The sequence below is a fragment of the Sorex araneus genome, chromosome 3 (assembly GCF_027595985.1).
Source record: "Sorex araneus isolate mSorAra2 chromosome 3, mSorAra2.pri, whole genome shotgun sequence".
Classification (NCBI taxonomy): domain Eukaryota; kingdom Metazoa; phylum Chordata; class Mammalia; order Eulipotyphla; family Soricidae; genus Sorex; species Sorex araneus.
In genome coordinates this window covers 40,746,056-40,770,500 of record NC_073304.1, presented here as the reverse complement: position 1 = coordinate 40,770,500, position 24,445 = coordinate 40,746,056, and the positions used below count along the sequence as shown (strand labels likewise).

The following is a 24,445-nucleotide window of genomic DNA, read 5'->3' as shown; positions in this document are numbered from 1 at the left end:
AAGATTAGATGAAGAAGTTGTTTGAAATTTTAATTACGTTCTTTCGTATTACTAGGTGCACAATCTCTAGAGATTTTACAAGCTGAATTAGGGGTGTGAACTGATCCTTACATATGATTGAAACACATTAAATGTCATTATAATATTCTTTATTTTCCCAACTGAGATAGCTGGCTGCATGCACACACATATATATATGTGTATATATATATATACATTTAAAAAAAACACCTGGACATGTGATTTTTAATAATATCTTTTCATACTTGTTTTTCGCTGATTGGTGGGAAAAAATGCCATGGCAAATTTACATACCAAAATTAAAATCTTCCTAGAGAGCTAGAATTCTGCTATACACCTTTCGCTTACCTTTTAATCAGCATGTGGTGTATTAAGATCATGAAAAATGAGGGGAGAGTGTTGTGGATTTAAAAGCATACGTATGCATGTGTATGCAAGTGTGTGTGTCATTCATTAACAGTTTAGACAAGGACGTTGTCTTCCTGGGAGTTGGATACCATCAGAGCGGGAAATCCGCTACAGAACAAAAGCATGGCTGCACAACCGTGCTATCTCTGCCGCAGCATCAGACTCATGGTGGAGGGTTACGGCCACTGTTGTCTAATATACCGCATTTTACTAGTGACAGCCTCCGTTATTTTGTCCGTTCAGTCAACGAAATTGTTCCCCACGTTCTGGTTGGGTACTCGGACTTCAGTAAGGTTGGAGGGTGGGGGTAGAAAAGAAAAGAGAGGAGTGAACTGCACCAAGTAGGGCACGCGGGGATTTCTCTCCCCCGGGGCTGGCGTCGCCTCTTCGGTGACACGGGGGAATTCCAGGGCCGTATTTAACCCAGAAAACAGTGCGTCCTACTAATTAGAGGAGGCAGTGAAGGCTTAATCTCTTTTCCTGCTAGGGTCAACGGAGCCCGGTTAGCTCCGAACTTCCTGGCCCGTAAGTACTAGCCCCGGACTTCTTCAGGTTCTCGGAATCCCCGAGCGGCCGAGTGGAAGTCAAGTCAAAGGGCACAACCGCAGAGGGGCTGCGCCCCCGGCCTCTCCTGCCCTAGCTGTCCGCAGCTCGGTTTTCAGAACAACCACGACCAGCACAGCGAGGCTGGAGGGCGGGGAGGGGGCGGGCCCTGGAGGGGGGTGGGTCCGAGGGGCGGGGACGAAGAGGCCGAGGTGTATACCGGGAAGTGTAGTTTTTAAATATCAATAGCCGTAACTGTTTAGACGCTGTTTGGGGGAGGCAGAACTACAACTCCCAGAAGCCTTCGGGCCTCGTCGAGGAGTCCATGCGCAATGGGCGCCACATTGTACCCTATCAGGCGAAGCGAGGGTGATGTCACCTGCGAGTGGGTAACCTACAAGCGGCAGTGAAGGAAACTGTTTAACCGGATCCCATTGTACCCGGAGTGCAGAGCTGCCTTTCCAGCATGCAGGGGCTGCTCAGGTAAGGGGTACGTGCCGCCTTGCCCGCCGCACTCATTCATTAAGTGGCAGCCGCGCGGTGGCGCGGGGGTGGGCGCGCGGCTTCGGGCCCCGCGCTGGATTTGCGGCGCGCCCTCCGGGTGCTTCCCCGGATCTCCCGGGCCAGTAGGTAAATATTAAACCCGTCCTTCAGGTTGCGTCTGAGTAGGAACGGGACCTAGACAGCTCTCAGCTGCCAAGCAGGGTCTGGGAAAATGGCGCAAGTGCGGCGCAAAGCGAGGGGAGCCCGGAGGAAGGTGCCCCCCAAGGACCGGGGTTCCTCCCTCTTTTCTTTAAGGGGCGTTTTCGGATGCCGGGAGACCCCCGCGGGGTACCACTCCGCGCCTCGCAGCAGCACCTGAGCTGGGGGGCGCTGGAGGTCGTGGCTCCGGCTGGGCACTGCGGGTACTGCTGCTGTCGGCAGGCTCCGAGGCGGGGAGGCCAGCTGGCGATCGGGACGGAGAGGCTCATCTACGCGTCCCCGTCTCGCCGAACCCACCAGCCCTGGCACCCTCGTTTCCAGCCTCGTTCGAAAGGGAGGGGGCGACTGCGATCCTGGCAAAGTTGGAAGCTGAACGACTCAAAAGAGAGCGAGGAGGGAAACTGGGCTCTGCGGAGGGCACTGGGGGTGTTGACGGACAGCGGCGAGAAAGATCGGGCGGTTCGCGGACAGGGTTCGAGGCGCGGGCTTGCACACCCTCACCCTCTGGCCCTCTGGGCAGCGCAGCTCGGTGCCCACCCTGTGCTGTTTGTTCCCAACAAAGGGCCACCTGAGCTGGGGCAAGCATCCGCCTCTGAGTCGTGCTGGACTGGGAGGTGGCAGCGCTCTGGGATATCAAATAATCCGATGATCAGACTCCTAGCAGTCTGGGAAGCTTGTCGAGGTAATCGGGTTTGCTCAGCTGGTGCCGAAAACCTAACGGCTTGCGACCCCCTTGCCCGCGGAGCCTCGGTCTAGTCTCCTGGCTACCCTCTACCCTGCGCCCTCGTTCTTTTCCTTCCTCACCCATTCATCAAACCCTGCTCATGGCCCGGTTCTCAAGTTGCTCTCAGCTTTCGGGGTTGGGTCTTCAGTCTCGAGCCTGGGTGAAATATTTGTGTGGGTCCAGGGGTGTAGCTAGCTTCACTCGGTTCCCCGCCTCAGCCCGAAAGCCGAGGCAAAGGCCACCACGACTGGTTTGCTCCCTCGGAGCCGGTCGTTTCTTGAGACTCGTTTCTTGAGGGATTGAACCGAGTTTGTCTGCAAGATGAATCCCCGTTGCCATGGCGACTCCTGCCGTCGGAATCTTAACTGCTCCCACTGCTGTTTCAATTCGATGTGGCTCTGCAGGCAGCTGGGAGGGCGTGGCCGGTGGGTGTGGTCACGGTTTGCTGGGGGCCCAGCTGCTCCTCCTTTGGGGTTTTCACACCCCCAACACCCCCCTCCCCCGACACACACACACACACACACACCCCACCCCCCACACCCCCCCCCCCCGATTCTTTACTTTTCCTGTGCCCCGTACATAGCTCGCCCCTCCACTTCCCTCTCTAGAAATAATTGGCGCCATCTCTCAAGGCCAACTATGCACACTGCAATGCAAAGGTCTCTTTCTCCTTGCAGGCTAGCTAGCTGCGGCTGTGTCCTAGTAAACGGGGAGACAGCTTTCCAGAGGAAGACACTAGCCTCTGTTCTTTATGAAGTAGCCCCTGGCCACCTGTGCAGGTCCTGTGTGTAACCCAGGTGCAGGCCACAGTGGGAAATTATTATGGACAGTTACTAACTGAAACTGCACCGGTGCCAGCCCTCGAGATTCTCCTGAGAGCCTGCCTGGAGGCTGTAGTCCCTGGGGTCTAGAACCAGCAGCGCCCTGTTCTGAATTGCCCTGCCTGCCTTCACCTCTCCTGGCTTAATCCTTTACCTCCATGCAATGCAGGGAGTCAGGGATAGAGAGTTTCTGAAAATTGATTCTAGGTTAAAAAATCTTGTGATAGTGACTCCAAGAAGGAGGTCTTGGTCTCCATCTCCTTTCTCAGAATCTTGAGAATTTAAACCTGGCTTCTGACCTATCTCTGAGCCTTGACCAAATAGCCTGGCCCTTCACAGCGACCCTTCAAAGTGGGCAACAGCCTCCTTACTATTTATAACAGTTTGTAAGTTATAATCCAGACTGTAATATTGACAATACCAATAATATTCAGGTATCAATATCATCCTAGTATTTGGAGTTCTGTTTCTCCCTTTAAAATTGTTTCATCATTTTATGAATTTTCAGTTGATGCAGTTATTTGTAACTAATAGTCTTAAACATCATTAAATTGAATACAAACCTCCGTACTGCACCCTTTCTGCTTTCACTTACTGCCAAGTTGATTAAAGCAGATACTCAGTAAAGGGGATAAAGGTGGGAATCTATGACCATCAGTGTTTAAGTGTTGGAATACAGGTGAATGTTTGTGACTGATATTCTTCAGCTCATATAACTAGTTGTTATAGTTCTGTGAGAATTTGTTACACACTATTTTTGCCTAAGAACTTATTGACCTGAAGTTTTTCATTGTCTGTCTACTTGTCTCCCTAAGTTCTCACACCTTTGCCACTGTGTGTGGGTATCCTCACTCTCTGAAGGTCTCAAAGACCAAGTTTGTCTGGTCCATTTATGTCTCCCCAGCATTTTAAAGTGGTGTTTGGCTATTGGTAAGTGTGTAGAAAACATTTGTTTTTAACATTTATTTAAATCTTAGCACCAGGGTTGGAGATCCAGAATCTGTATTCCTTCCACTGGTAGTTCTGTCATCTGTTAATAGTCTCCATTTTCTGTCAAGCAGTTTCATCTCAGTAGGAGATGGAGCTTGTGAATGAAGACCAAAAAGTTGCCTATGAGTTTGATGTAGATGTAGCTAGTGATTTTTTTTTAACTTTTGGAATATATTCACCTCCTAGATCCCCTCCAGTTATTACCCTAAAACAGGCATTTCTCTATTTCTGTATAGCCTTGGCCCAGTTAATTTCCCAGGAGGTGTGTGGCAAGCGACTAGCAAGATTTGAAACTAAGAGAGAGATACCTTGAGGCATTTGCAGACCACTTCTTGGGTAGAAGTCTTGGATAATTGTTCTCTCATCTATGTTGCTATAAACAAGACCGTTGTTTTAGGCTGACTGAGGGTATGAGGCATTTGTCTAATATTTGTAACATTATGTTATCATCTTGTCTTTGGATTCTGTGGGTTTTCAGAAGAATGAATTCATGAGGAGGTGTGATAGTTAAAAGAGGGTGTGGTGGGTCTTGTCCTTGGGCGTGCTTGTTGGAGCTTAGTGAATAGGTGCCAAGGAATTTGAATCCCAGCTTTCTTGCTTTGTGGACACGCTCTTGTTAAGAATGCAAGTGTGTCTGTGTGTGGTTTTATTTGGGCTAGTTTCTGTGTTGAAAAGACTACTTTTGATTGCTGGTACTATGGCCATCAGAACAAATAAGGTGTTTACAAACAAAACATAGTTAAGATGGAAAGTGTTTCATTTTGTAAGTATTTTGGAGGTGGTGTAAAAGAGTGGCTATGACTTGTGAATCTTGAGGTCTCTTGTGAAATCACTTAAGAAGTTACAGCTGTTGGAACAGAGGAAACAAGCTTTTCCCATAAAGCTGGTATCACTGAGAGCCTTAGGTGTTTGGTGCAGGAAATAAACATAGAACTTGTAACTTCTGTGGGGCCCTCTCTGGCTTAGTGTCCTGCTGCTAGGATTTCCAGTGTTAAGTTTGTGCTTATAGTATAGGAAACAAAGTAACTTAGTAACAAAGTAACAATTAGGCTAGCAAACTTGTTTAAACCTCAAAACTCTTTTGTTTTGTTGTTTTACTTTTTGCATAGGGAATGTGGACAACTCTCACTTATTTTGGCATTACAGTTTCCAACTTGGTAATGGAAGAAATCATGTAAGTGAATCTATATTATCCTAAACACTCACAGGGTCCCTTCTTGGTGGTTTCCTGGAGATCTGGATTGAGAGGCAATTGATAGTATAGGCACAAGAGGGCAGTTTCTGTAGCAGCTGGTTGGCGGACAGACTGAGTTAGAGGATATCTGCCTTGACATTGCATTCATTTAGCCAGTGTTCTCTCTAGGTTGTGCTTAGAGTGGCACGTAGAATTTGAAATTGAATGATGGGTCTGAACTGTGCCTCCCTCCCCTTTCCCCCGAGCCACCATTTAGCATTTGCCCTGAGAGACAGATGAAGATGAGATGCAAGTTGATTTGGGTGACCTACATTCCACTGCAGCTTGTGAGTCTATTTCTGCAGAGGGAAAAAAAAAAAGTGTTTGCCTTTTTATTTTCTGTTATCCATATCACTATTACAGAAGCAGAGAACTCAGCATTTCCAAGAAAGTTTGCATTCATAAGGTGCGTGTCTGAAGATGAGTTAAATGTTTCATCCTAGGGCACAGGAACACTGCAGCAAATATGTCAGGCTTCCCCTCCACTCCTCCACACCAGTTAATCTGAGGTTACCAAACACACCCTTAGCTTCGGTGAGCTTATTTTCCTTACTGATGTTTAAGCGTGCCTGTGTTTTCAGCTCTGAATGTGACTGCAATTTTGGCTCCCTCAGCTGGAATGTGCACTCATTCTTCCAGTGTCTAAATTCTGATGCTTTCAGCTCCATTTTGAGTGCCACCAGGTTTCCAGAAAGCCTTCCCTGTGCATTCCTCTCCACACCATTTATTTAACATCTCCATTCTTCTCTATAGTGCCCTTAGCCAGACCGCACAACATAACTAATGACCATACTAATTGTCAGGTTATGGAGGCAATACCTTCCTAATACTTCCATTGGCTACTCCATTGATTGCTGACAATATCTGTACACATTAGGCACTGTTGTTATCATTTACAGATGAGAAAACTGAGGCATGAAGAGCTAAGGAACTTGCATAGCTCACCCCACATAGGTAGTACATGCAGAGTGAAATGGGGCCTAGAGCAATTTAGTTCTTCATACCTCACACTTAATTACCTTGCCTATATTATTCTTTTCACTCCATTGTGTTGGAATTCACAGCCTCCTTTGAGTTTCAATTCAGAAATAGTGTTGGGTTTTTGGGTGCTATGTTGATTAAGAGTACAAATGCTTCTGAATGGTTTCTTCTAGTCCAGTTTTCTAGAACAGGAAATACTGTAGGAGATTAAAAATGTTGCAGTTGTGGACTGGAGCGATAGCACAGTGGGTAGGGTGTTTGCCTTGCACGCGGCCAACCTGGGTTCGATTCCTCCTTCCCTCTTGGAGAGCCTGGCAAGCTACTGAGAGTATCCGCCTGCATGGCAGAGCCTGGCAGGCTACCTGTAGCGTATTCCATATGCCAAAAACAGTAACAACAAGTCTCACAATGGAGACGTTACTGGTGCCCGCTCAAGCAAAAGAATGAACATTTGGACAACAGTGCTACAGTGCAGTTGTGTGTAAAATTCACTCCTTTTTCTCTGTGAATGATAGACACATTAGTTGCATCAATAATAGTTTGATAATCCCCCCCTAAATCTATTTGGAGAGGGTCCAACATTAGACCTGTCTGCTAATTGAGATAACTTTCAGTAAGTGGATTCCTTTATCTGAAAAAGCCCTTCTTACCCAGAACAGGGCCTTAGAAACCTGTCTTGAGAGTTAAGAGAATTCATCATTTCTTAGCTTCCCTCTTTTGTTTTGTTTTGTTTCGTTTGTTTGTGTTTTGGTGCTATACCTGGCAGTGGTCAGGGTTTACTCCTGGTTCTGCATTCAGGAATCACTCCTGGAGGGCTTCTGGACCATATAGGATGCTGGATAGACATCTTTGGCTGCATGCAAGGCAAGCGCCCTATCTGCTATATTATCACTCTAGTCTTCCTTGTTGTCTTTTAACATTAGTTGTAAAATCTCCCTTGAAAAGGGAAATAATGAAAACTTGAGCTACTGTCAAATGTGTAATTGAGTATTATGTATTCTTGGATATTAAATTTAGCTTACTAATAACCTCAGAAGAGAGATTTTTATTTATTTTTACAGTGGAGCAAATATGATTCCAAATATATAATTATAATTTCTTTAAACCATAGCTTCTACAGTAAATTAAAAGTGTTAAACTAAGCTAGCAAGTTAAATTTCCAGTATAGTTGGATGGTTTCCTGACTCACAATAGACCTTTTTTTTTGGTGGGGGGTGGTGGCTAAAACTGGGTATTGTGCCACTTTGACAATTTTTAGCAAACACAATTGACTAAGGACACGTAGGGAAATAATAGGAAAGTAATGCCCTGTTAGCATATTGCCAGGAAGGAAAAATGAAAACAGAAGCTTGTGAGCCATTAGGCTACTAACATATAATATTCTGTCAACAAACATTGATTTCAGAAGCTTCCACTGCACTTCCCACCCCCATTCATCTCGTCACACTTCCTAAGTATGTCATTCACCTTTAGTAATAAACCTGAACTCATTCTGTTCTATAAATTATATCAGGGCCCGAGTTGAAGTCTCTTTGTATTCCTGTCAGCCATGCAATTAAGGTCATCTATTTAACTGGTCTTTGTTTTTTTTTTAAATCCATTTTGCCACTCTCTGTTTCTTAACTGGTACATTTACACCATTGACATTGAGAGAGATGATTATTTTGGGGTTTTGTGCCATCTTTTTGTGTCCTTTTTATATTTCTGGAATAAAAAAAGTATCTGCTGTGTGATTGGTAACAGAGCTTATCTGATAAACTTTCTGAATTTAGACTTCTACAAATAGGAAGTCCAGATCTAAGCTTCGGGTATTGTTGGGCAATACAGATGTCTTTTGTTTTTGAGTTAGTGTTTTTATATTGTGGCTTGCTACTAAGCTCAGTTTGCTAGTGACATACACACTAAGTAAAGGGTATGGCTTAAGCCTTGTCTTGTTTTGGAGCCACAAACTACACCTGTAACCCTAGTCAATTTTGTTCTTGTTTTTACACCCATTATGCTCTTGGTCACACAGGAGGCTAGACAGAACACAGTGAATATATCAGTGCATAAAGTGTACCATACCATAAAATGCATTATGTTTTTTTCAGACCTCTAAGTTATAAGAAAGGTTTTGCCATTAGTTTGCCAAGGAACTCTTCTGACAGGTGTCCTTCTGGGAAGAGAAGGTCCTAGAAACTTGGGATTTCTTGGGGTTGTGATGGAAGTCACTAGTATTTTTGTGATGCCATTTTGAGACTTTGCTCTTCATAAGGCCACTGTAGATTTGCACCTTAAGAGTAGAGAGTAGCATCATTTATATGGTGATTGAGCTAGCTCATAAGTTCCTTAAGTTTGTGTTTGTTTCACAGAGATTTGGTGAGACCAAGCAGTGAAATGTTAAATCTTGAGTTAAGTTTGAACGAGTGAAATGAGATGGTTAAACTAGGGGCACATGTAACATTATTATAGAGCTTTGTAAAACATTAAGAAAAATGAAATGAATAAACCACTTGAAGAAAGTTGCTTCATTCTTTACAGTTGGTGAAATTGTGGATGCAGAAAATGCCATGTGTATGGTTCTGCTCAAGGTATTGATGAAAGATTTAAAAAATGCATTTAGAATTACCTCATATGGTTGCTAATTGATTTAGGATGGTGGTGACAAAATGACAATAATATTTTGCTTGTTTCCCATTCTCTTTGTGTCTGTTTGTGTTTGTATTAGAGGTATTTCCTTCCCCCGTTTCCAGAAGCCCCATTGTTTTGCACTCAATTCAAACTAAAATCAGGGTCTGGAATGAACCATGTTGAATTTGAAGCTGGTGGCTAAGGATAAATGCATCATATTCTTGGAAGGTTAAACGAATAATGACCTGTTATACTTTTGCACTTAAAAAGTCACTAATAGAGATTGTATTGGACTAGAAGACCTCCATGACACATTTAGAGGTTTGCCATTTTGTGAGTTGGTGATACTTCCGTGTACACAAGTTCCAGGGACTATGAGAAGGGAAATTTCCTTGCTCATGACATGTTCTGCTAAGGGGTTGCTTTTAAAATTAAAGACTTAATTATTTTTAGTTTGACCCAATTTCTCTTAGGGCTATGACTAAAGAAGATACCTTTCTTCCACACCCTAGCGCTGCTTTTCATACTCCAGTCCTTGGAATGTAATTTGAATCTGGAGGACCAGCGAACCGGCTTCCTTGCTAGTTCTCTCATGGCCTGCTCTGAGCAGGAGACGATTCCTCCATTGGCCATGTTCCACTCAGAGAGTCACAATCACAGGATTTACAAAGAAGCACATCTTACCCCTTCCCCCTCTAAAATTCCCCAACTTAAAATCACCATGTGTGGCTGCAGAGATGGGAACTTTGTGTCTTAACTCTCCCAAATTCAGATTGTTTTTCAGATGGAACAACTTGTGGGGAAGTGGTGGAGGGAAAGGCAGAGTGAGTTATTGAGTTGCACTTATCTTATCATTTGTTTCCCACTAGATTGCTCTTGTTTATACTCTCTCTTAGGCCAGGAATTCCTGCAGCCTTAAGCGTGCACATACACAGGGATAGTCTTTGGGAAGCTTCCTTTTACATGTGCTTCATTTGTGGACTGGGCTTTTCTCTCTCCAGCCTGACCTGAAATTTAACCTGCTGCTCACTCTTTCCCTCTGTGGAAAAGGCCTTAAAAACTGTAACTCAGGGAAGACACTTGATTTTTTCTGCTGAAGAGAGGGTGTTGATATCCTTTCTTCTATTCTACAGCGGATATGTTGATATCCTCTGTAGAATTAAATTCAACACCCATGGATAGGCAAGAAACACCAGTTTAGGTTCAGATTTGAATAACCTTGGAGTTCCTTTCAGCTTCCTAAGCCTCTGTTTCCTCATCTGTGAGAGTGTAAAGATTCTAAAATCTGATGAAAGTAGTGCCATTTTATAAAATAATGACCATAACAAATATAGTACTATGCAAAATTGGTATGAAACCCATTGGTTTTCCTAGAATGGAGATCAGTGATAGGGACCTCTACTTTATTTCATTCAAGTCCTTTATCCCTCCCCCTTCTCTTTGTTGTAGTGACCAGGGTTTTCCCAAAGATGTGGTGTTGCTCACACATTAGTTGTGGTGCTCACCAGAAGTTGCATGTCAGATTGGATATTTGGCCTTTGTGCTCACTGAGGTTTGCACTCCTTTTTGGTGCTTGCAAACTTGCTCACCAGGTCACAATCTCAGTTGAGCTATATAACTTAAACTTACGTATGTGATATTTGCCAGGGGTGTCTGCTATATTCATACTTAACTGTGTTTGCCAGGGTTTACACTTCTTGGCTGTGGAACTTGAACATCTTTTAATTTGTAGTCCTCACCAGGGTTATTACCTGCTCTCCCCCCCCCCCCCCAGACACACATCTTTTAATAGTGCTTACACACACACCTGGCTGCAGTGTAGCTGGCAGTTATAGATAACAGAGTTGCCAGGCTCAAATACCATTGCTCCTAAGGTGGTACTTAGTGTATGTACCAGAGATCATGACCATATGCTTGCGAGGCGGATTCTTTAAGTTGCAGTGCTGTTCTTCTGGACCCAATTATCAGTTTTTTAAAAAACCTTCAGTGTTCCCACTCTTGACTCTTGACTCCTGATCCTATCACAACGTACCTGACATGCTGTTCTTGACTGAAGCTAAGCCTTCAAAATCTCTTGATCCAGGGCTGGAGAGATAGTACAGGGGTAAAGCACTTGCTTCACATGCAGTAGATTTGGCCCCGCCAGGAGTGATTCTTGAGCACAGAGTCAGAAGTAAACCCTAGGCACCACTGGGTGTGGCACAGCTCCCCAGCCCCACACCCTCCCAGGACACCCCACTCCCACCTTCACCTGATGATGCTCCCTGTATTCTTTTTAGTAGAACAGTTTTTAGTTAAAGTTTCTTGGCCCCCTTGGCTTAGAAACTTCCTTAGGATGAGGCTAAAGAGTGTCTCTTAGTGAGATCAAGTTCTGCTTACATTGATAATCACTTTAAACCAGAATTGGACTGCCAGTTTATATAGGAGGGGTACAGCCAGCTGTTAAATATTTATGCTTTTTTTCTGGTTTAGGTGCCACATGCAGTGAGTGCTTGCCTGGACCTTTTGCATGAAAAGCAGGTGCTCTGTCCTCTTGAGTTATCCCACTGGCTCTTGCTTTGTATGGCCAGCACAGTACTAATGAATAGTGTGGGGCCAGAGAGATAATAGAGGTTTGGGCACTTGCCTTGCATGTGATTGACTCTCGTTAGATCCCTGGCACTACTTATGATCCCTCAGGTACTGCCAGGAGTAATCCCTGCGCACTGCCAAGTGTGGTCTTCAAACCAAAAATAAAATGAAAACAAAGTGAATGAATCAGCATTTAGCTGTTTTATCACAGATCTCCCCACACCTTATTGCCACTTTGTTTATATATTTCTTAATCATTTTGACCTTTAAAAAGTATTTGAGTGTGGTTCCTATTTAAAGCTAAATTAAATTCAGATGAGAATCTCCAAAGATTTATCCATGAGTGGGCCAGCCTGTGATCTTTTCCCGGGATCTGGAAACTCAGTACTACTGACAGTTTGAATGGAGCTCTTCTTTGCAGTGGGACTTGGCTGCACACGATCAGGTCTTTAGTAGCTCCCTTGGCCTCGATGGCCTAGATGCCAGGAGCTACCTTTCTTCAACTTTAATAAGCAACAATGCCTCTAGACATTGCCACATGGCAACATGGCCTGAATTTGGATGGCCTGAGAACTGTAAACTTTGGATCAGAGTTGCATATTTAGGGATGAATTGGAATTCATCTGGGAAACTGAGCCACCCTGCTGTCTTTATTTATTTGGGCAGTTGGTTAGAGCAAAGTAAAGGTCAGTAGATTAGACCCTTTGGGGTCATTTCTCCATTCTTCCATGACCACAGCCTGGGAGGCCAGCCACATTTTCAGGACATGTCCTTGGTCACAACAGGGGACTGTGAGACACTGATTCTGGGTCAGGGCAGACCCAGCAGAGCTAGTGAGTAAACAGCTTTGAAGCCCCTGGTCCGTGTTGGTAGGTCAGTCATGTTATCTGTGGATAAGGAAGATGAGGCTTTGGGAAAAGAAAAGATCAGCCCTGTCTTTATTGTCATAGGCCAGAATGCTTTCAAAAGGGATGTTCCCTATTTAAAATTGACAGGTTATCTCAAATCAGCAGTTTGGAAAGAGCTCTGAACAGGATTAGCGGAATGTTCCATTTTCCCCCCTCTCCAAACAAAAAAGTCTCTCAAATTTGACTTTGCACCTTGGGTTTTGGCAACACTTAAAACTGCCTAGGCTCTTAGAAAATTGTTGTGCAAAATTGGTGTGCAAAGGAAAAATGCTGTAAGAATCTTAATCCAGGTTTTATTCTTGAGCAATCAGTGCTGCAGTAATAGTGCTCAGGGACACATATAGTTTCAGTCGAAGGGTATTAACCAAAGTTTCTTCTCAGGGAGAGATGGAATTTCTGCAGGAATTCACATTTCTCCCCAAAGTCTGGGTAGCAGTTCTGCACTCTGATTAAACATGAGAATACTCCAAGGGGGATTTAGAAAAGGGATGGCAAGGGATTCTGATTCAGTAGCTCTGGGTTTGGGCCCCATTTCCAAGATTCTTAAAACTCCTCAGGTTTTTGTGATATTTAACCAGGACTGAAAATAAGTGGGAAAAACAAGATCTTGCTACTGGGAAATGTGGTTACTGTTGGCAGATCTGTGCTGGGTCTAGATTGCTGGCTAGTTAAATACCCAACTTGGGTTTTTTAATTTTGTGTTCATTTTGATGTGAATATATAATATGTATATATAATTCTATGTATAATTCTCCTTTTCAAGTTCTTGCCTAGGGTAATTCAATTTACACATTAACCTAGTGTTTAAAAGGGAAAAAAAAAAAGCAGAAACCATCTAACCACAAATGATCCACACCCTGAGATTCCTTGCAATAAAGTGGGTGGGAGATCAACACTGAATGCTCTTACTAGTTTTTAATTCTGGAAAGAGAGTCATCCTAGAAAGAATCTAAATTAGTTCACACATAATTTTAACTCTGAATTTTTCATGAGACATTCCTCTGGCTTCACAAATATAAAATAGATTTGTTTGTTACAAGTTTCCTTCCTTAGCTGTCCCATATACCACCATGGAGAACTTCAAAGTCCCAGATTTGTAACAACCAAAAATGTGAAATACAATAAAATGGTTCACTTGGATTTTACCTAGAATTTTCATCAAGACCCTCCCTCCCTCCCTCCCTCCCTCCCTCCCTCCCTCCCTCCCTCCCTCCCTTCCTTCCTTCCTTCCTTCCTTCCTTCCTTCCTTCCTTCCTTCCTTCCTTCCTTCCTTCCTTCCTTCCTCCCTCCCTTTCTCTCCTCCCCTTCCCTTTCCTTCCCTCCCCTCCCTCCCCTTCCCTTCCTTATCCTGCTCTTACCCTGCCTCCAAAGGGAAAAATAATTGAATTTGAAATACTATTTTAAGGACTAAACAGATAATATATTGGGTACGAAATCCGAGTCAGGAAACACACACACTGTCACACTGTCCTCCTGTTGTTCATCAGTTTGCTCAAGCAGGCACCAGTAATGTCTCCATTGTGAGACTTGTTGTTATTGTTTGTGGCATATGAATACGCCACGGGTAGCTTGCCAGGCTCTGCCTTGTGGGCTGGATACTCTCCGTAGCTTGCCGGACTCTCCGGGAGGGATGGAGGAATGGAAGCCAGGAATAATTTCAATAATTCCCCTCCCTTCCTCACTCTCTTCCCTTCACCTGGTGGTGCTCAGGTCTTACTCCTGTCTCTGAGCACAGGATTGGTTCTGGTGGGCTTGGGTTGCCAGGGATTGTACCTGGGTCAGCTGTGTGCAAGGGAAATGCTCTACCCGCTGTACTATCTTTCTGGTCTATCACAAAGATTTCTGGCATAGTAGAAACAGGGGAATAACTAAATTTTGGGGAAAATAAAATATTAGGCTGGACTAATTTTAGGGACTCTGTCACAGGCTATGGAAGATTGCCTGAAATTCAAGCAATTGAAATATTATTCATTTATTGGTATAAAAACTGTTGGGTATGGATATTTAAGAATGGTATTTTATTTTAATTATTTTGATTTGGGAACCATACTCATTTGGTGCTTGGAATTATTCCTGACTCTGTGCTCAGGAATGACCCCTGGAGGTGCTTAAGGGACTATATACAATGCAAGAGATCAAACCAGAGTTAGCTGAATGCAAGGCAAGTTCCTTACCCAATGTATTATCTCTTTGTTCCTAAAATGGCATTTCAAATTCAATTATTTTTTCTTTGAAATGCCCTCTACATCCTTCCTATCTCTCATCTGTATTTTCCTTTCTCCCTCCTTCTCTCCTTTCTTTCTTCTTTTCTCCTCCTCCCTCCTTTCTTCTTCCTCACCTACTTTCTTTTTCCTTTCTTAACCTTTCCTTCCCATTCTTGATAGTGTATGGTGGATCATTTAGTACCAGAGATCAAACCTTGGACCTATCCCCAGCCCAGAATTCTTGTTTCATTAAAAGGAAACTCAGATCATCCTGTTTTCAGCTTCTGAAATAGACAGATTACATTGTGCAATAAATGAAGAGTCTCCCCAGTGAAAGATGTGTTGCTTTCATGGACAAGTATTTTCATGTTTTGCTTATTCAGGTCATGTTCTTGTTTTCAAAAGAATACTCACAACATCACTTATAAGCAATATACTATTCTCCCAAATCAGTTTTCCTATTACTTGTTATTCCTATAGATCAAGTTTCCTTCCTTAGCTGTCCCATATACCACCATGGAGAACTTCAAAGTCCTACTCTTAATTCTTTTTTTCCCTATGCTAGTTTTGAATCTCTTGATGGTCAGTATTTTTTAGTACTAGAGAAAAATTAGTATGGTGGTATTAAAGAAAAAATGGCAGTTAAAAAGACAGACTGTAGGGACCAGAGTACAGCAGGCAGGGTGCTTGCCTTACACATGGCTGGCCCAGGTTCCATCCCCATCACCTCTTATGGTCCCCCTGTTACACCACTGAGTGCAAACCCAGGAGTAAGCCCTGAGCACTATCGGGTGTGGCCCCTCCCCCCCAAAAAAAGTTTGGTTTTAAAAGATTATAGAGTTTCCTGGCAGAGTCTCTTGCCAGGAAGAGACTCTCGGGGGCCCTCGGGGGGGGGGTGGGGGGTGGGTTGAGTCTCCCTCCCTGCCCCAAGCAGAGCTGCAGCTGAAGACTTCCAGAACCCAGCCACAGCCATGCTCAAGGCCTCTTTCCACACGTTCGGATGAGCCTCACACATGAAGGAACTGATAGGTGTGAGAGTCCCGGGGCTGAGATCTCCAAGCCTGCTCGGATCTGGACTGGGTCTCCTCCACCCAGATTCCTCATTTTCCGGTAGCTTGGAAGTCACACCCACAAACCACCCACCCCCCCCACCCCCCAACCCCTGCCATGTAATGCTATCAATGGCCAAGATCTAGAGATTATAAAGCAAAGCTCCTGGAAGTGACCTCTGATAGCCTAGTTCTCCCTCTCGGAGAAACTGGCAAGATACCAAGAGCATCCCTGCCCACACGGCAGAGCCTCCATGGCATAATTGATATGCCGAATACAGTAACAATGATGGGTCTCATTCCCCTTACCCTGAAAGAGCCTCCAATGCAGCACCACTGGGAAGAATGAATAAAGAGAGGCTGCTAAAATCTCAGGTCTAGGAAGAATGGACACTTACTGGTGCCCGCTCGAGCAAATCTATGATCAACAGGATGACAGTGATACAGTGATACAGTGATAGTTTCCTAACCTCAGTACTTGTATTGCAAACCATCATGCCCCAAAGTGTGTAGTATGTGTGTATGAGTGAGAGAGAGAGAGAGACAGACAGACAGACAGATGACACAGACACAGAGAGAAAGACAGAGAGAGAGAAAGAAAAAGACAGAGAAGAAAAGTGCCTGCCATAGAGGCAGGCTGGGAGTGGGTAGGATGGAAACTGGGGTCATTGGTGGTTGGAAATGTACGCTGTGGATGGATCGGTGTTGGAACACTATATGACTGAAACCGACCATAGTCAATTTTATAACTCTGTATCTCATGGTGACTCAAAAAAATAAAGAAAAAAGAAAAAAATAGATTATAGGTTTTTTTGTTTGATGTCTTGAAATATTCTAAATTTAGTGGTATGGTTACATGGTTTGTGAATATACTAAAAAACAACTATATTTTAAATGGCTAAATTTTATGATATATGAAGTACATCTCAAAAAATTTTAAAGGCTGAAAAAAAATTGACAAGTACAACCTTAGAAGCAGAATTTTTATTTACTTATTTATTTTTTATTTTTGTTTGGGGGCCACACCCGTTGATGCTCAGGATTTAAAAACTTTGGAACTAATATCTATTACTTCACAGTTTTCCCCTTCATAAACATCTCAGTTTTTGCTCTAGAACTAACTAGTGTTTAACATAGACCAAAAAAAAAATAATAACTGTTGTAATTTCCTTATGAATTATGGACCGCTAGCGGCCTGAGAAACTTTGTTGTAAGGAAAGTTTTGTTGTAAAGAATCTGTTCCATATTTTCCTTATACCTCTGAAGCATGAACTAGGGCATTGAAGGATAGAAAGCTTTGCACTGTTTTATACCTGCTGTGATGATAAGCTAGGGTTTTGGTGGTGCATTTGACTTAGTCACAATTCTCCTTAAACTTGTTCCATTTGATTATTTTGTAGGACTTTTCCACCATAGAAACCATTTTACTATAAAAAGCACCCAAGTATATAATCTGGCCTGTAAAACTGTATATGTTGGATAAAGGAATATTTCATTTATAAGGGATTATGCAGCTCAAGGTTGCTCAAATTTGGATTCAGGATCCTCTGAGAAATACTACATTAAAAGTTAAATGTGTAGTTACTCTTTGGTTGCCAGTGGGCTCATAAACTCATGTGCAGGGGTAGGCTTTGTGATACTGAGTTACAGTTCAATTATAAGATGCTTACCTAGGCATATTAGTTTTGCTGCTTTGTACCAAAGTACCACAAATTTAGGGACTTAAAATGCCACGAGGTCAGAAATCGAGGCATGTTGTGGCTAGGTTCTCTTCTCAGGAGCTCACCAAGAGAAAATTCCCACGTTAGCCAAGGCTGCAGTCAACATCTGGGACTCGGGGACTCTTTCAAGTTTATTGATTGTGGGGCAGAATTAATTTTACTAATTTTTTAACGACTCAGGACCAAGGGCTTCTAGGTGTTGACAGAGATGCTTTTAATTTCTAGAGAGTGGTGACCTGCCTTCCATAGCCCCCTTTGGCAGTTCATAGATGATATTTTACTTACTTCCAGACTTGCTGGAACACATCTCTGGCTTTCTTTCTATTTAGTCAGTGAAAAGACTCACTTCTTTCTGCACTCATTCATTCAGTCAAAAGACTACATTTTAAAAGACTTACCTTGATTGGGTCAGACCCAGACAGAATGATCTCTTGACCATACAATGTAACATAATTGTGAGAGTATTTTATCATATTCATAGATTCTACTCACATTCAAAGGTAGGGCAGTTATATGAGGGCAAGGGGAAAAGGGAACTTAAAGTTTCCCCTATCTTATCAGATAACAAATCATGCCCAGATACCACTGATTAAGATGAAATTCCAAATTCCAAAGTGTATGGAATCTCAAAAGTGTCTTAGGACCTCCTTTGTCTTCCTAGAATGTCTCTTCTTTAGCTTTATTGTTTTAAAGGTTTTTCATTTGTTTCATTTGGAGTGAAAATTAAAATTTACTATTTAACATTTCTTATACATTGCTGAATATAACTAGTATGAAAATGCTCCTCAATCCCTTAGCTTCACTAATTATAATTCATGATTAATCTTCCTAACCTCAACTTTTTTTCTAGAATATGGGAGCATTTTAAAAAAATCTGTAAATACTTTAGTCTTTATATTAAAAAAATGAGGATTCTCCTTAACAATATTACTATGATGTCATATTATATATCAAATAACATACATGTGTATGAAAGTATCTAGTGAGCTTTAAAATAACCCCGCCCCCCATTTTTAGAAAGTTTGTTTAATCAACTCAGGATTCAAACACTGTTCAGAAATTTTAGCTTTTTATGTTTCCCAAGCTTTCTAAAATCCCTGTGCAGTATTTTTCTTGCAGCTTACTTGTAAAAAGAAATGACCTATTTGTCCTGTAGAATTTTCCACAGCCTGAAATTCTTGGTACAACATCTTTCTCCATTTCCTATAAATTAGTTAATATGAAAATAATTGTTGCCATGGACCTATCTGGTCATTAGAGATGGAAAAGCTTACTTGGTAACAGAATCTGTAGCAATGATTTACTCAATCCGTGTGTACATAGATTTAGAAAGGCATTTTTTGGAGTAAAGCAAGAATACTTAGCTCTTTAGATTCCTATACTGGAGAGTAGTATAAGTGCTATTTATTTTAGAGTGCATGAATTGGTTCAGTTTCAATTCTTACAGGAAATATACAACATATAGGTCCATTAAGTAATACTTGGATTTGTTTAGTTCTTTGACTTAAGTGTTTTTGTTAAATCAGGTTTAGCTTTCCATAAAAGGAAAAAGTAAATATTGAGAGGAAGATATTTCTGTTTTGAGTTTTGGAAAATAATCAGAATTTTTACAACGCATAGATCATGAAGTAATTGCTTTTTTATATTATGACTTTGTTAACTGTTTCATTTCTGTAGATTCTCCAAAGACAGCTTTCTTCATAGACCAGATGTATATTTTAAGTACTCACCATCAGAATATTCTATTTTTAAAATTGCAGTATTTAATATTTTAAGAGACCAATTTTATATGACTGTCACTAGAGGTAGAAGAGGTTGTTTCATTTTGTTTTAGAGTGAAAAGAATAGTATGTATTGAGATAAAATCTCAAGAAAATAATAATAGAAAAGGGAACTAGATCTTGCTGTTTTCTGCCAACTGTCTCACTGGTTTTCATTTGCCACAGGCCATATGTAAACAAATTGGTAAGGAAGTTGGGAAGAACTAACATCTTGACAATATAGTGTCTTCCTACTCATGAACATGGAGGAATATCTTCATTATTTAGTTGTTCTTTAATTTTGTTCATTGTAATTTTGTAATTTTCTTCATAAAGATCTAGTATATATTTCTATTAGATTTGTACTTAAGTATTTCTTTTTAGGGGTGCTAATGGGAAGCCGTACTATGTTTTTAACTTCAAATTTTAGTGATTGTATTTTATAGGAAAGAAATGGACTTTGTATACTAACGTTGTATCCTAATATTTTATCTTTAGAGGTAGCCATTATTAAGTTAGAAATGATTTCTTCTATTTCTAGTTTACTGAGAGTTTTTAATTATAAATGCAGGTTGATTTTGTCAAATGTGGTTGGTTTTGTTTTGCTTTCCATTACTGATCTGATTATGTTATTTACTTACCTGGACCAAAAACCACTTGGTTGTGGTGTATAATTTTGATGTGTAGTCATTACTAGATTCAATTTACTAATTTGCGATGGAGGTGGAGGGTGGGGTTGGAATACATGTAGTGAGTGATTGTTCAGGGATTACTTTTGGCAGTAGTGCTTAGTTAATTCGTTAATGTTTTATTTAGATATTTTTGTTTCTGTACTTATGATATATTATTTTTATTATTCTATACTTGTTTTATTATTGAAATATCCTTGTCTGGCTTTACAAGAAGTACAATGCTAGCCTCATAGAATGAGTTAGAAAGTATTCCCTCTATAGTTTCTGAAAGACATTGCAGAGAATTAGTTACTTTTTCCATTAATGTTTGGCAGCCCTCACCAGTAAACTTATCTGGGCTGGAGCTTTCATTTTTGAAGTTTATTAATTACTGAGTCTCTGTTTGTATTACTTATAGGGCCTCTGAGCAAAATGGATCTATTTGTTTTTAATCAGTACTAAAGAATAATTTTTAAAGAGTTTAAAAGTGAGATTTCTTAAATGATAAGCAATTTTAATTAGCAATTTAATTAGTTCTTTGGCTGTGAGTGAACCATTTGATGTTAAGATCAGTTCAAAGGAAATCATGAAAAACATACATGCATACATACACAAACACACATACACACACTTCTAGTGTGTTTATATCTCTATTTAACTATCCATCCATAAAATCAGAAATTCTGGAAAAAAATTACCAAGAGATAAAAATTGGGCTATATCTTTCACTTGTATCACTTGTCATCCCATTGATCCTCGATTTGCTCAAGCGGGCACCAGTAACGTTTCCATTTGTCCCTGTCACGTGCTAGTGTACCCAATGATATCTGCTCACTCCAGGGACAGGAAGAGCCTCAAATTGTTCATTCAGGGTTTTGAGGAAGAAGTCTGACCATCTCCTTGGTGGGCGGCCACATGGTCTTTTGACATCCCGTGGAATTTTCACACCGTATTTGATGGGCTTCAAATATGGTCTGAACCATTGGAACACCAGTAAGGGCAATTGGAGGCTGCCTTAAAGGCCTCCATCCCTCTCGGAGAGCTCAGCAAGATACCGAGAGTACCCCGCCCACATGCACAGCAGAGCCTGGCAAGCTACCCATGGATATATGCCAACAACAGTAACAATAATGGGCCTCATTTGCCTAACACTGAAAGAGCCCCCAATACGGCAGCATTATATCTTTAAGAGCTATAAAATGTAGCATTTTACACATAATCCTTCTATGTGTATTTTAATAAGTGGCATGATTCTAGACAAAATTGCTTGCTTTGCTATAGATATTTCCATTTCTTGATTTTTTTTTTATTAGCTAGTTCCTATCCCGACTGAGTTATAAAATGGCCTTCTTCAATGGTTTCTTAATTTTTTTAGTTTCAGGACACTTTGATCCCATTCAAATTAAAAAATCCCAAATAAATTTGTTTAATATTATTAGTCGTAGTTACTGTGAGACTTGTTGTTACTGTATTTGGTAGCACGTCTCACAGTGGAGATGTTACTGGTGCCAGCTTGAGCAAATTGATGAACAATGGGAGGGATGACATTGCTACAGTTGTAGTAAAAATAAGAATTGAGAGCCTCTACAATAATTTTTTAATTAAAAAATGTAACCCACTTTATGTTACTGAGTGATGATTTTGTCATAGGTACTGAAACTTCTGGAAAACTCTACTGTACACTTTCTGAAAGAATGACCAAAAATTGAAAGTAATTTCTTTAACGTTATTGTAAAAATAGCTTTGAATGTATAAACATCCCTACAAGGTCTAGCTCCTGGGGGTACTCTAGGAATCATGAGAGAGAGAGAGAGAGAGAGAGAGAGAGAGAGAGAGAGAGAGAGAAAGAGAGAGAGAGAGAGAGAGAGAGAGAGAGAGAGAGAATGAAAGAAAGAAAGAAAGAAAGAAACACGAGAGGGGGGAGAAGAGAGAGAAGGGGAGAGAGGGAGGAGATTCCCTGGAAAACTGGTACAGCCTTTAAAACACAAATAGCACTCAACTGAAAAGACACCCAGTAATTTCTTTTACCTATGTCTAATTCTTCAGTGGTTTTGTTTTCTTTTCGGAGGTGGGGTGTTGGGTGCCACACCTACAGCCTCTGTGCCCAGGGGTCACTCACTCCTGCTGGTGGTCGGTGACATATTTGGTACTTTAACCTTAGATCTATCTCTCTGGCCCTCGGTATTGTTTTTGTACCCAATAGTCCCTCTGACAAATGGTACTTTATCTAGCCTGGGGAGTTTTCGAAGCTATTCTCAGAGTATAAAAAACTTAATTTTTTATTCTAAAGTTAATACATATTACTGCACAAAAGAGGCAGGCGGGGGGGGGGTAGTATTAAGCAATTGAGAACAATCTCACAAAAAGAAGCAAATATGTCAACATCTGGAAAATCCTTATGAAGTTTTAGAAATTGTTTTGATTATATGTTATTTGTTCTCTGTTGTATCCTACCCCAAACCAAATGTCACAAACATTTTCATATTATAAAGACTTTTAAAATTGTGGAAAAACCACATATCTTAAATTTTACCATCTTAACCATTTTAAGTATACAGTTCATTAGTGCCAAGTATATTTACAATGTTGTGCAACAGATTTCTCAAACCTTTTCATTTTGCTGAACTGAAATTCTGTACCAACTACATAACTCCCCATTGTCTAATTGGGGTGATGGGGAACCATAATTGATGTTGGGGATAGAACATAGGTCCGCTGTGTTCAAAGCTAGCACCTTAACTGGTTGAATAGAGCCTGTTTCTCCAGGCCATTTGTCTTTATTCTTTCTCAATTGGCCTATTTTGCTTTTTATCTAGTTAAATCTCAATGTTTCGGCCATATTACAAAATGCAATTTTATAATTAGCAATGCAAATTTAAAGCTACCAGAACCTCTCATAAATATAAAAAACAATCATAAAACCCCTTAGTGGGGAACTTAGGAACTCTCCAGGCATATTAAAAATGACCTGGAATTTGTTTCCATGATTAAGAAACTTTGATTTGCTTAATTAATTGCATTAACAAGTCCTTTCCCCATTATCTGTGGTGAAAATTTAGGTCACTTCCTGTCATTTTATGGCCAATTTGCATTTCTGGAGTTTGCCTCCTTGGTTTCTTACTGTCCATGGTCTTTCTGCTGATGGAGATAGAATGAGAGGAAAATAGTGATATGTAGTTTTTTCCATCAGACTGAATATATTTGGAAGAATAGGAGGTAGAACAATGCATTTATCCAAATATTAGGAGGAGGGAGACAGAAGTTTATATTAGAATGGTTTATGTGATAAAAGAAATATTATACCCAGTACTTTTTGTTTATAAACAGTGTTGTAAAATAGATACTCCGATACTTGACTGAAATATTTAAAAGCAGTGTCTTTATAGTACCTAATAATACAAAAATGCTCTACTTACCAGCCTGATTGTCTCTGTGTTGCTATCTTGTAAGTTAACATTGTGAGACAAATGTTATTTTATCCTGATATAGAAAGAAGAGCATTGAAAGGTTCATATTTTGAAACTAATTTTAGAATTTTATTGTAACCCAGAAATAGAATATAATGCAGTGCTTTCAATGCGTTATTAAGAAGACATCTTCTTTATTACAGTTCTATTTACTCTCCCCCACCCCCCACCCGGGAGTCTATTCTGAGGTGTCTTTTTCATTTAAGAGCAAAATACACAGCACATTATGTGCATGTACCTCTTGCTCAGGCAGGTGTTGGCAGGTTGTTAGTCCCTGTCCATTGTTTAGAAGATGTGATTTGACTCAGTATAAAGTTTGGGATCAAGAGTTCTTTGGAATAAGACATAGACTCTGGAGAGGTCACTTTTGCACTGTCTCCTAAATTCCTATCTTTCTACTCTGGAAGAATCAGTATTTCTCCTATCTGATTCACTTATTTCTTGGATATATTCAGATAACTAACATTCAAATCCAAGTGGGTGGACTCTTAAGAACTGATAAAGCAGCGTTTCTGAGAAACAGGCACTTTTGCTGTGGATAAGTGACGCTTTTGAAGGAAAATAGACCATTAGATGTTTTATTTTCCTAGAATATTTACTTGTCTTGCAGTGATAAAATCTTTTGAAATATTTTTAATAGGAAACAGAATAGAAATTATAAGATCTGTTGCTTTATGGCTGGTAAACTTCTAAACTAAAAATAGTCAAACATACTTTTCTTGTTATAGGCAAGGAGTTCCATATTATCTTATGACTAAAGAAATACATAAGTTATGAAATATGAAACACAATTTTGTTATTCTGGTCCAGTTATTTCTTTTCACTATTTTTATTTTTTTGCCATGATAGGGATCAAACTCTGGCTCTAACATGTACAGGGTGCTCTTCTGCATCCATAGTTCTCCTTTTTAAATTCTTTTTAACAAAAGTTCTAGGTGAAATTTTTGGCTGATGGATTTATATTTCATAGCTTTCTTTAAGTGGTTTTTTTTTTTGACCATTAGAAAAGAAGGTCTGGTCAAGTGAGTCAAACTTTGACCAACCATTTGCAAGCTATCAA

General features: G+C 41.0%; 1 protein-coding gene across 2 annotated transcripts in view; it reads left to right on the top strand.

Annotated features, from left to right (window-relative positions):
* Window positions 1–1,339: 1,339 nt before the first annotated feature.
* DAAM1 (dishevelled associated activator of morphogenesis 1) overlaps window positions 1,340–24,445 on the top strand; it is a 184,233-nt gene continuing 161,127 nt past the window's right edge. For both annotated transcript variants that reach the window (XM_004601784.3, XM_055131678.1), the window contains exon 1: window positions 1,340–1,455. The gene's annotated coding sequence lies outside the window, so the exon portion shown is untranslated. The remainder of the gene's footprint in view (window positions 1,456–24,445) is intronic.